The sequence below is a fragment of the Nanorana parkeri genome, unplaced genomic scaffold (genome assembly GCF_000935625.1).
Source record: "Nanorana parkeri isolate BGI_ZX_2015 unplaced genomic scaffold, ASM93562v1 scaffold913, whole genome shotgun sequence".
NCBI lineage: Eukaryota > Metazoa > Chordata > Amphibia > Anura > Dicroglossidae > Nanorana > Nanorana parkeri.
In genome coordinates, this window is record NW_017307181.1 from 128,061 (window position 1) to 138,070 (window position 10,010).

The window sequence follows — 10,010 nt, forward strand, 5'->3', positions numbered from 1 at the left end:
CTCTGATCACAAGTGACGAGAGAGCATGGAGCCGCTTCCCGGCCAATCAGGAAACCGGGCAGCGTGTAATGACACGCTGCCCGGCTTCCTGATACAGGAAGTATCGGGCTGGACATCGGAGCATTTGGGTGAGTACGAGTACTCGCCCAAATACTCAGTATCGGCACCGATATCGATACTATTATCGGTATCGGTGCATTCCTAATTTAAAGGAAATGTAATTCTTTTTTTTAGATGAGTCTGCAATAGGCCCAAAAACGCATAGAATCAGGGAGCACAGTTTGAAGACTGGTGCTCAATCACAAGGAATGCTTTTCAACATGTGCTCCACAGCTTCTCATTTGTTAGCTAATGATGACTATAACCTGCTTCAGTGTCATGAAACCTCTAGTTCTGCCCTGTCTATATGGTTTCATCTTATGAAATGAGCATTAGAACTTTTGGTCACTTTATGCATCATAAATAAAAACCCAGGACTTTTTAAAAACTTGAAAAAATGCACTTATTCTGTATGTGATGCATTGAGTGTGTATCCTGAAAATTTACTATTTATATACTCTATATCCCAGGTCTATTTTAAATGAGAGGTATACTCCAATCAATATGTAACATTAAGCTTTTAAATCTATACCTGCATTAAAAACTACTTGTCCGGGGCTTCAGTTTTTCATCAAAGCAAAATGTACTGTATTAGTCCAACTCACTGGACATCTAGGACCCCTCTTTACTCATCTGCTAATTATGTTTTTCTCAAACAAAATCAACTGCAACTTTCTGTCTATCTTTAACATTCAGAATGTGTGAGGTATGAAGATGTTAATACCTCAAAGGTTCTAGCGTCAAATCATGCGACACTACTAGTAAGGTTAAAACCAACATTTACATTTTTTTGTTAGTATGATACATCAAACAGAGATTACGATTCCACATTACAGATTCACCAAAGCAGATGTCCCACCTTACATGTAAGGCGCTTTCTGTAAACTGACTCAAAATACATAGTTACATGTAGACTCCCTGATCTTAGCAAAGCTTTAATCTTTCTTGCATAGCTTTAAAATGTATTGTCAACCTTGTGCAAAGGGCACTTTATCAGATTGAAATGTCAGTTTTAATTCAAATGTGTACCTAATAGTATTCTTTTTATAGAGGTCTAGAAAGATGATAACAGACCATGCCTTCTTGAAGCGGACCTTCACTCACTAAATTAGCTTCCCCTTATCTGCTCTCTCCCCCATCCCTTTTTCTTTATTTTAAAAAAGTAGATAACTCTTTTTGTTTGATAAAGGTGTTGCCCTCCACTTCAAGATTGCTTGTCTAGGTAAGGATGATGTAGGGATGGCCCCCACTTCCTCCTGGGATGTCAACGTCACACTTCCCAGGAGGCAGTATGTCAGTGAAAGGAGCATGTGCACCGCGAGATCCCATATGTATGCAGACATGACGTTGATCTCTCCATGATCAGCCCAATGTCTGCGCACATGTGGGAATATCACAAAGTCACCCACGAAAAGGAGCTCCAAGAAGGTGGCACAGAAGGAGAGTGGCACACAGATGACTTATGATGCAAGAAACACAATGCTGGGCTCCAAGGGCTAGGAAGCATTTTTTTTAGATTATATTACAGGGACAAGTTATATAGCATGCAGTGTAGTTTTCCTCCATAAGATGAAGTTTATCTTTAACACCCTGCTTCAGCAACACCCTTTCGTACCTGTGAAATGTAATCTCACTTCAGTACTGCAGTAACATCTAAAGAACATCATGTACATTTTGTAACTAAATTAGTTAATATTTTGTATGATGACAATCAACTGATCTAACTGTTTTCAGCAGGACCAAGCAACCTACTTATGTCTGTGGGGGTCATTGAGATACTGAGCACCCAGCCACTCTCAAGGTTACCATGAGTCAAGCAGGTTGTAAAACCAATCCCAGCCATCACCGATTCTCTCTGAGATAATGAGGCTGGCTCATTCTGACAGTTCTGCTATCTTCTTCCTGTTTCCATAGAAATAAACACAAACCAAATTTAACCCTTGTGTTTGTACTAGAGTCAGAAGACCAAGATGCCAGCCCATCCAACCACCCTCCAGGTTCATGGGCATCTGGTACAAAATAAGATGCTTGAGACATTACATAGATAATGAAATCCCATGTTAGTAAACTAGCTATAGAAGAAAGTAGAACACAGTATTTTTTTTAAAATCTACATGCAAATCACATAGCAGCGGTATAAATATATGGAATAAAAATATAAAATTACCAAATAATAGCAAACAAAGTTTTAATATTATATCGCAAGTGAGTTGCGCTCCGTCTCGAAAAATATAAATAAAATATGTGTACTCTATAGGACGTGAAGAAGTTACTAAGTTCAGATTCTACTGTGAAAAAATTATAAATCTCGGTAGTCACTACCTCGGTAATAATTGTGCAATACAACAATCAGGTGTGGGAAAAGGGTTTTCAATCACCAGGCGGTGTATTGATTAGGTGTTTCTGTGTACTAAGTGTACATGGTTTGTCCAAACAAACCTCTTAATGATGTGACAATCTATTCAAAGACACCAATCCAAATATAAATGACTCGGTGTCACAGATTGGTTGTGTATAAGAAAAACAAAAACAAATTCTAAAATCCCAATCTCTAAATCGTGACGAATTTTAAATATAGTACGAACACTTAAATAATAAAAATTAAACAGTATGAAAAATTATCACATATACAGTGCTACTTCGTGCACTCTGATTCCTCTCAAAGACAAAGATTAAATGCGGGGTTAATTTAACTAAAATACCGGCATCGATCTTAGTGAGCAGTCAGTTCAGAGTGGTCAGTTCGAAACGTCTCAAACCAGGGATAATTCATAGAATACGGAAAGTCCTATGGTTTCTTGTGATCCGTCCTCCTTTCTCAAAAAATCTGGTCTGCTTTTTTCCTCCCTCTGGCAGGCTCCCTCACCTCTCGCTGGGGACGGAAACACATTAAGATCTCCCAGGGGGAAAAAAGACGAAGAAAGGGCGGCGGAATCCTCTAAGTGCAGTAATTTAAAAAATATTTATTTCTTTAAAATACATAGATGCACTTACAAGACAGACGAGTTGTTCGAGCATAAAATCAGTGGCAGAGTGTTAGCTGTGATCGGTGAAGACAGATCCTCCTTGACGCGTTTCGTGCTTTCACTTTTTCAAAAGGGGGAATCATGTCTGCACCTCTCACAGGGTTCTCCTTATACTACTCTAATTAGCTTAATTAGTACCACCTGGTACCAATTGATCTCTCCCAGTAAGAGCTACGGCTTTATGTCACTATAACAGTCATAGCTATTCGATACAGTGAAATCTATGTTCAATTCCGTAGTGGCATCAAGAGATTAAACTACTAACATCACCAAAGGAAAGAGTGTTAGTTTCAGTAATTAGACAACATGATCCAAATAATAAAAACAATTTAAAACACATTAATTAATAGCTACAGGAGTCTATGCTAGTATATCATGAATTATAAAGGTATTATAAGTGTGAGTTGTTCCATGGATACACATATCCAGTCGGAGTAAAACACATTTAACTATTTATAACATCATAAAACAGTTTATAAAATTTAAAATTAAAAAAGACTACATATATCGGCTACTGGATTTAAATATCATTACATTTCTTTGCATACAGTTCCCTCTGTTGCGGATTCAGAGTCCCATGAATCGTTCTAGCTGAATTATATTAGAGTTGCGGATCTAAGACTGATAAAATATTACATAAAAACTGCATAAAAATACATAAAAACTACATAAAAAGGACCTGACTTGGGCATGGAAGATCATCCTATTTATCTGATGTGTTAAAACCAACTGTCTCAGGTGAAGCACCTGGAAGTAGAGGGTGCCTATTCCCTTTAATATTAGTTTTAATATTAATGATTAAAAAAATAGTAATTAAAAAAAAATCAGAAAAATTATAGCTTAGGGCAGAAGGGAAGACAGAGTTAATTATGGTAAGTGTTAATAAGGTTTTAAAAGGAACAATTTTTATTTTAAAAAAACCTTTCACCTGTCAGGTTGATTTAACAGACATCATATGCGCTTTGAAGCGCATCCCTTTGATCTACAGCTGAATGAAACAGTAAAAACAAAAGTAACAATGTTACTTTGTATCACACTATCTTCATTCTAAACAGTGTTTACAAATGCTGTGTTAGAGGGTCCATTTATTTACCGCATCATGGCTCCATTCACACAAGGCGGTATTGTTTTTGTGTGTTTCTACATCCGGGTTCAGCTAGCATCTTATCGCATGGTTACACACGTTTGGCACATTTTTGAAAACGCGCGCACATGAAGACCTGCGTTTAGACTGGTAGCTTAAGAAACATTGTGGTCAATGGACTAACACGTGTACAAATACGGAAAAAACGCACCCACAAAAAGTGCAACATTCTTCTGGCATGTGTTTCCTGGCATTTACATTGAAGTCTACGGGGGGAAAGCCAGCTGCAAACTGCCAAAAGAAGCACATGTACTTTTTTCTGTGTTTGGCGTTTTGCTGCTGGCATTTTACTGCTCAGGTATGAACAGGGGCCACTGAAAATCATTAAAGATTTCTTGTGTTGGGCCTTTTGAAGTGCTATTGCTAGCAAATGTAATGTTAGCGGAGATGCAAACAGAGCATGCAACAGACGCCCTGTGTACTTTGGTGATATTTTGGGCATCACTAGCAAGCCCAAGTTCCACAACTGGTTTTTGAAGTAGATCCTAACTTGATTACATTTAGTTTGCTAAAGCACTGTTTATCATAACTGATTGCCCCTGTTTTCACATTTTTTTCATACGTTTTTGTTTCTCACTGCTCCTGATCTCCACCAGTCCCTTTTAGCCTCTTTCTGCCTACATGCACTCATTCCAGTGTCAGTTGCACACCATTGCTCTGGACCACTTTAATAATAGTGACAAAGGTGGAACCATGCCTGTTCAATGTATGTTGACACAGATGCTTGTATTCACTTCCAGGAGTGCATGTGACAATGTAACAATGCAGGAGCACAACTGAGAGACACTTGTCACCCTATACCAGGAACTGCATTGCCAAGGACTTTCATGGCAGGACCACCAGATATTCTTTTAGTGAACATGGCAGATTTTGAAAGACTGAGAATGATAAAACAAAATTACATTAACACCTTAATGCTTATATGAGGTTTTATTGTTTAGTACGAAAGAGCTTCTGGTTTGGGTGGAGCATATTTAAGGTGAACCTAGCTCGTTTGCGGTTTACAGGCGCAGAAACTAATGTTGCCATAGCAGCTAGTGTTCTTCCTGGCTTTTGAACTGTGGTCAGGTAGCTTAGAAGGGCCAAAAGAAGGGAGTTTTCTTAAGTGCCAAATGTAACAATCTAACAAAAATGAGGTCTAACGAACCACAAATTAAGTGGGAAGAACAGAGATTTGTACAGAACACCACTCTCATTTCTTCCAAATGTGCAATTCAGTGAAAAAATGTTCAGATTTAGATCTACAGGGCTATTCACAAAAGGGTGAAGAGTTTGGAGAATGCAGGAAAAGTGAACAATCTGGGCCAAAATAGCTACACTGTAAAGCGAGCTGAACTGGAGAATGTTTCCAAATCAACTATGTAATCCCCTCATTAACAAAACCAGCTATATACACATTAAGCAGATTAGGGTATGGAGAGTATAAACATCTTGGCCATGATTTGTGCAGCCTGTTAATGAACCTGGTCATAAATGGCTAAATTGATATAACACACAGACTGGGGTTAGTGACCTGTACTAACATACAGATGAATTTCCTATAGTTAGGTTGTTATACAATTAACATAATCCTGGATATGATTGAGCTTAATTAATAAAAAGTGATGTTACTGAAGTACAACGTATGAAAAGATGAGAATAAGTTAGATATTAATTATGCCTATGCTTTGGTGTCTACCAAGCAAATGACACACATTACATCTGCTAAGGAGAATGTGCAAACGATCCATAGCATGCTTGGTATCTGACAAATCATGTAACTCTGTGCAATATTATTTTAGTTGTCAGACTGAAAAACATGATTGTCTAGAAATATAGATATGTTTTAATAATTGGTATTAAGTGAGTGTCCCCTGAAGTATAATACAACGCATCAGCACTTCTACATCGCATAGTCCACAAAAAGCTGCTGCTATTGCCAGCTGTCAACTCTCGTTTTTAGGGTTGGGGTTTAGTGTTTTAGGTTTCATTTTTGGAGAAGTAAATTTGTATATTTTTTGTTTAATATAATTTTGCCAGGGTCAGCAGTGTAAACTTGTGATTGACATGGGCAAAGTTGTCCTTTGTTTGCAACAAATTAATGCATTCTTGTGTGGTACAGGTTTCTGCACCAAATCACCTCATATTTAGTGCATCAAAGCACCACATCCTTATCCCACTTATCCCACCACAGCTGATGATAAAGTTAAGCAATCTCCTGTACTTATAATGTCAGGTAGAGGCAGAGGTTCTAGATGCGGAGCTAGTAGTGGGTGAGCAGTGAACCCTGGTCTGGCCACTGCATCGAGAGCCAGGGGCTTTACTATTACATAGTGGCCATGCTATACATCTTCCTCCTCCTCTACTGCTGATTTCACCATAGCCCTCCAGACTGGCATAGAGGAGTCAGCTTAACCCCTTCATGACTGAGCTTGTTTTTAGTTTCTGTTCGTAAATGACTGACACGCTTTTGAAATTTTTGCTGTGTGATTCTTCCACGTCAGTAATATACTTTCTTACAAAGTGCACCCACACATATTATATATTATCACCATAGAGAGAAGGTACATCAGAGACCAGAGATTGGCAGTAATATACCTGCAGCTTACTGCCAAGTGGCCTCGAGTGATTAGGAGGGTGGGGATGACGAGGTAGCAAACTGTACTTGGGTGCCAGAGATTGTAGAGGAAAAAAAATGAAGGAGAAACAGAACAGCAAAGAAGTAGTATTTTCTCCTGGAGCAGAAGCAATTTGCATGGAACTGGAGAGAGCAGCCATCCTATTCCACCAGATGGCACTGCCTTCGGCCCCTTCCACATACCTCTGCAGCCTGGGCCTTTTTTTCACACATATACTGCCGACAGTAGCATTGTGTATAATAACTTCTGCCTACAGTGTATCAGTTGTGTTAAAACTACTAGTCATTTGGGTACTACATGCATTAAGGAGATAGATCTGCACCACAAAGCTCAGTTGGAGCAGCACATCAATGATACGTGTTAGAAGCAAAAGGTTTACATGCCTCCTCCTCCGTGTTTCACACTTTCCACCTTTTCCCCCACTCCACAAAATACTCCATCTGCATCCAATACAACATATGCTGCGTCAAGCAATAGGGAGAGAAGTCTAAAAAGGGGTTTCAGAGACTTACCTTTCAGCACATTAAACAAGGAAGAGGGTCACCATGGGGCCACGCTGAGTAGGGACAAGAGTAGGTTTGAGCCTCTCTGTAAGTCTTCCAACCTCACCTCACCATCTACAGCAGTATCTTTGACCAGGCAGGAGTCTCTTCCACAGCTACAACAGCGGAATAAAAAAATGTCCCCCAATCACCCTCATGCCCAGCATCTTAATGCCAGCTGTACCAGCATGTGGAAGCTAATTTTGCTGGACCACGCAATCAAAAGATGGGCCCAAATCACAACAGGCATGTGGTCCTGCAAGCATTGGCAGAAACATTACATCTTCATGCTGGTGGCTATGAAGGATGCAGGGCAGGGTACATAGCTGGAGTTGGTGTCAGCCCCTCATGTCCTGAATGTTAACATTGACAGTCCAGTCAATCCTATCCCCTCCACTTCAATGACCCTACCCAATGACTCTACCAGTTTTCTAAAAGCACCCCAGTGACTAGGGAAAGGCCCAGGCAAAATGCATCCAAGCTGTTTAGCAGTTGGTATGCCTGGGGGACAAGAGTCTCACTGGACTAGAGATTCTGGTAGCTCTTCAGGGGCAGGCTGAGAGGGGGCTGGCCCCATGCCATCTTGTGCCAGGGAAGGTGATGTGAGACTACCACACCAACCTGCTGGGCGCCCGGGGCAGAACAAAATTTTGCGTGCCCCCAGTGATATGTGGGGGTGTACAGGTATTTAATATGAAAAAGTTTATTTGAAAAAAATCAAACATCAATAAAGTGAATCATCAGATTGCATCTTCCCATTAAAAACCTTTCACAACGTTGTCCAAAACCAAAACCATTCATACTCCCACTCATACAGATGGCCCCGCACACTTGCTAAATAATGGAAAAATCACTGTTGCTGGATCTATCACTGACTCTGTGGAGGGTTTAGAGGGTTAATGAGGACAGCAGAAAGTCCACGGACACCAATCTCTGTCTTATTTCACCTAAAATGTAATTCATTAGACAAATGGAAATTCCTGACTTAGTTGTACTAATCCCCTTCCTCCAGGTAGAGTATAGTACATCCAAAAGTCTTTAGCAATATCCACCAATGTTGGTCTCCTCAGAGTGCGAGTAATGACACCGGTGGATTTTGCTGAAGACTTTTGGATGTACTATACTCTACCTGGAGGAAGGGGATTAGTACAACTAAGTCAGGAATTTCCATTTGTCTAATGAATTACATTTTAGGTGAAATAAGACAGAGATTGGTGTCCGTGGACTTTCTGCTGTCCTTATTAAGGGCCCAGTCAAACCATCAAGAATACGTTCCAGTGCATTCGGCCTCTGGAACACACTGGCGGTGCATTGAACTCAATGGCCGCACAGCCCGTGGTGCGATCGCTGGCACCCGAATGCGTGGCACGTTAGTGCCTGCGTTCCGGTACAATGCGATCTGCCAAAAATGCTGCAAGCATGCCCCCTCTCGCCCCAAAACAAAGTGAGCCGGCCAGGTTGCCTTCCAGTGCGTTCCAGAGGCTGAATGCACTGGAACGCACTCTTGATGGTGTGATAGGGCCCTCACCCTCTATACCCTCTATGACCTCCACAGAGTCAGTGATAGATCCAGCAACAGTGATTTTCCATTATTTGGGAAGTGTGCGGGGACGTCTGTAAAGTGGGAGTGTGAATGGTCGTGGACAACGTTGTCAAAGGTTTTTAATGGGAAGATGGAATATGAACTTTCACTTTTTTGATGTTTGATTTTTTCTATTAAACTTTTTCATATTAAAATCACTAAGGCCTCCTTCACATCAGATCCAGTGCATTTCGGCCCGATTATGGCCAGAACGCACTGCCTCGCATTGAGGCCGGCTCACTTTTTTGTGGGGCAGCAGGGGGTGTGGTGGGCCATTGAAGTGAATGGCAACCATAGCCACGCCCTCTGGCCACAATGCGAACGGCCGCACGGGATTGCAAGGCACATTATGCCTGTGGTCAAAATTCTGCAAGTACTATTTTGCTTGCACCGGACTGCAGGCATAATGTGCCTTGCGATCCCGTACGGCCGATCGCATTGCAGCCAGAGGGCGTGGCTACGGTGCCATTCTCTTCAATGGCCCACCACACCCCCTGCTGCCCCACAAAAAAGTGAACCGGCCGCAATGCGAGGCAGTGCGTTTTGGCCAGAATCTGGCCGGAACGCACTGCATCTGGTGTGACTGAGCCCTAAAGCCGTTTGGTCCCGGTCCTCTTCAGTTCAAACCTGCTGAACTAAATGGTGTTCTTGTAATAGAACACAGAATAGTTGAAACTTTCAAGTTCAGCTATTCTGTGTTCTGGAATGGTGAGTAGTCTCTCAGCCTTCTGACACTGTCCTCCTGGCTGGTGTCAGTTTACACGGCCGGAGGAAGTAGCACGGGGGGGAGACAGAGGAAAATAAAAACATGAAATCACTCACCTTGTCACAGACGTGCTGGTCTCCGTCTCTCTCTGCACTGTGAAGCTGCTGCACGCTGGGTCCTCACGCCTGGGGCCCCCAGGGCAGCCCTGTTATTGCCTGTCAGGGCAGCCCATTATTGCCGGTAAATCTTTAATTCGCCCGCTTGTCACTGCCCGGTGGCTGGCGCCCCCCAGG

The 10,010-nt window shown here is 41.6% G+C and overlaps 1 protein-coding gene across 1 annotated transcript in view; it reads left to right on the forward strand.

Annotated features, from left to right (window-relative positions):
• The window catches only part of FRMPD4 (FERM and PDZ domain containing 4), a 171,098-nt gene that overhangs the window by 93,439 nt on the left and 67,649 nt on the right, over positions 1 to 10,010 (forward strand). The gene's annotated exons all lie outside the window — the stretch shown is intronic.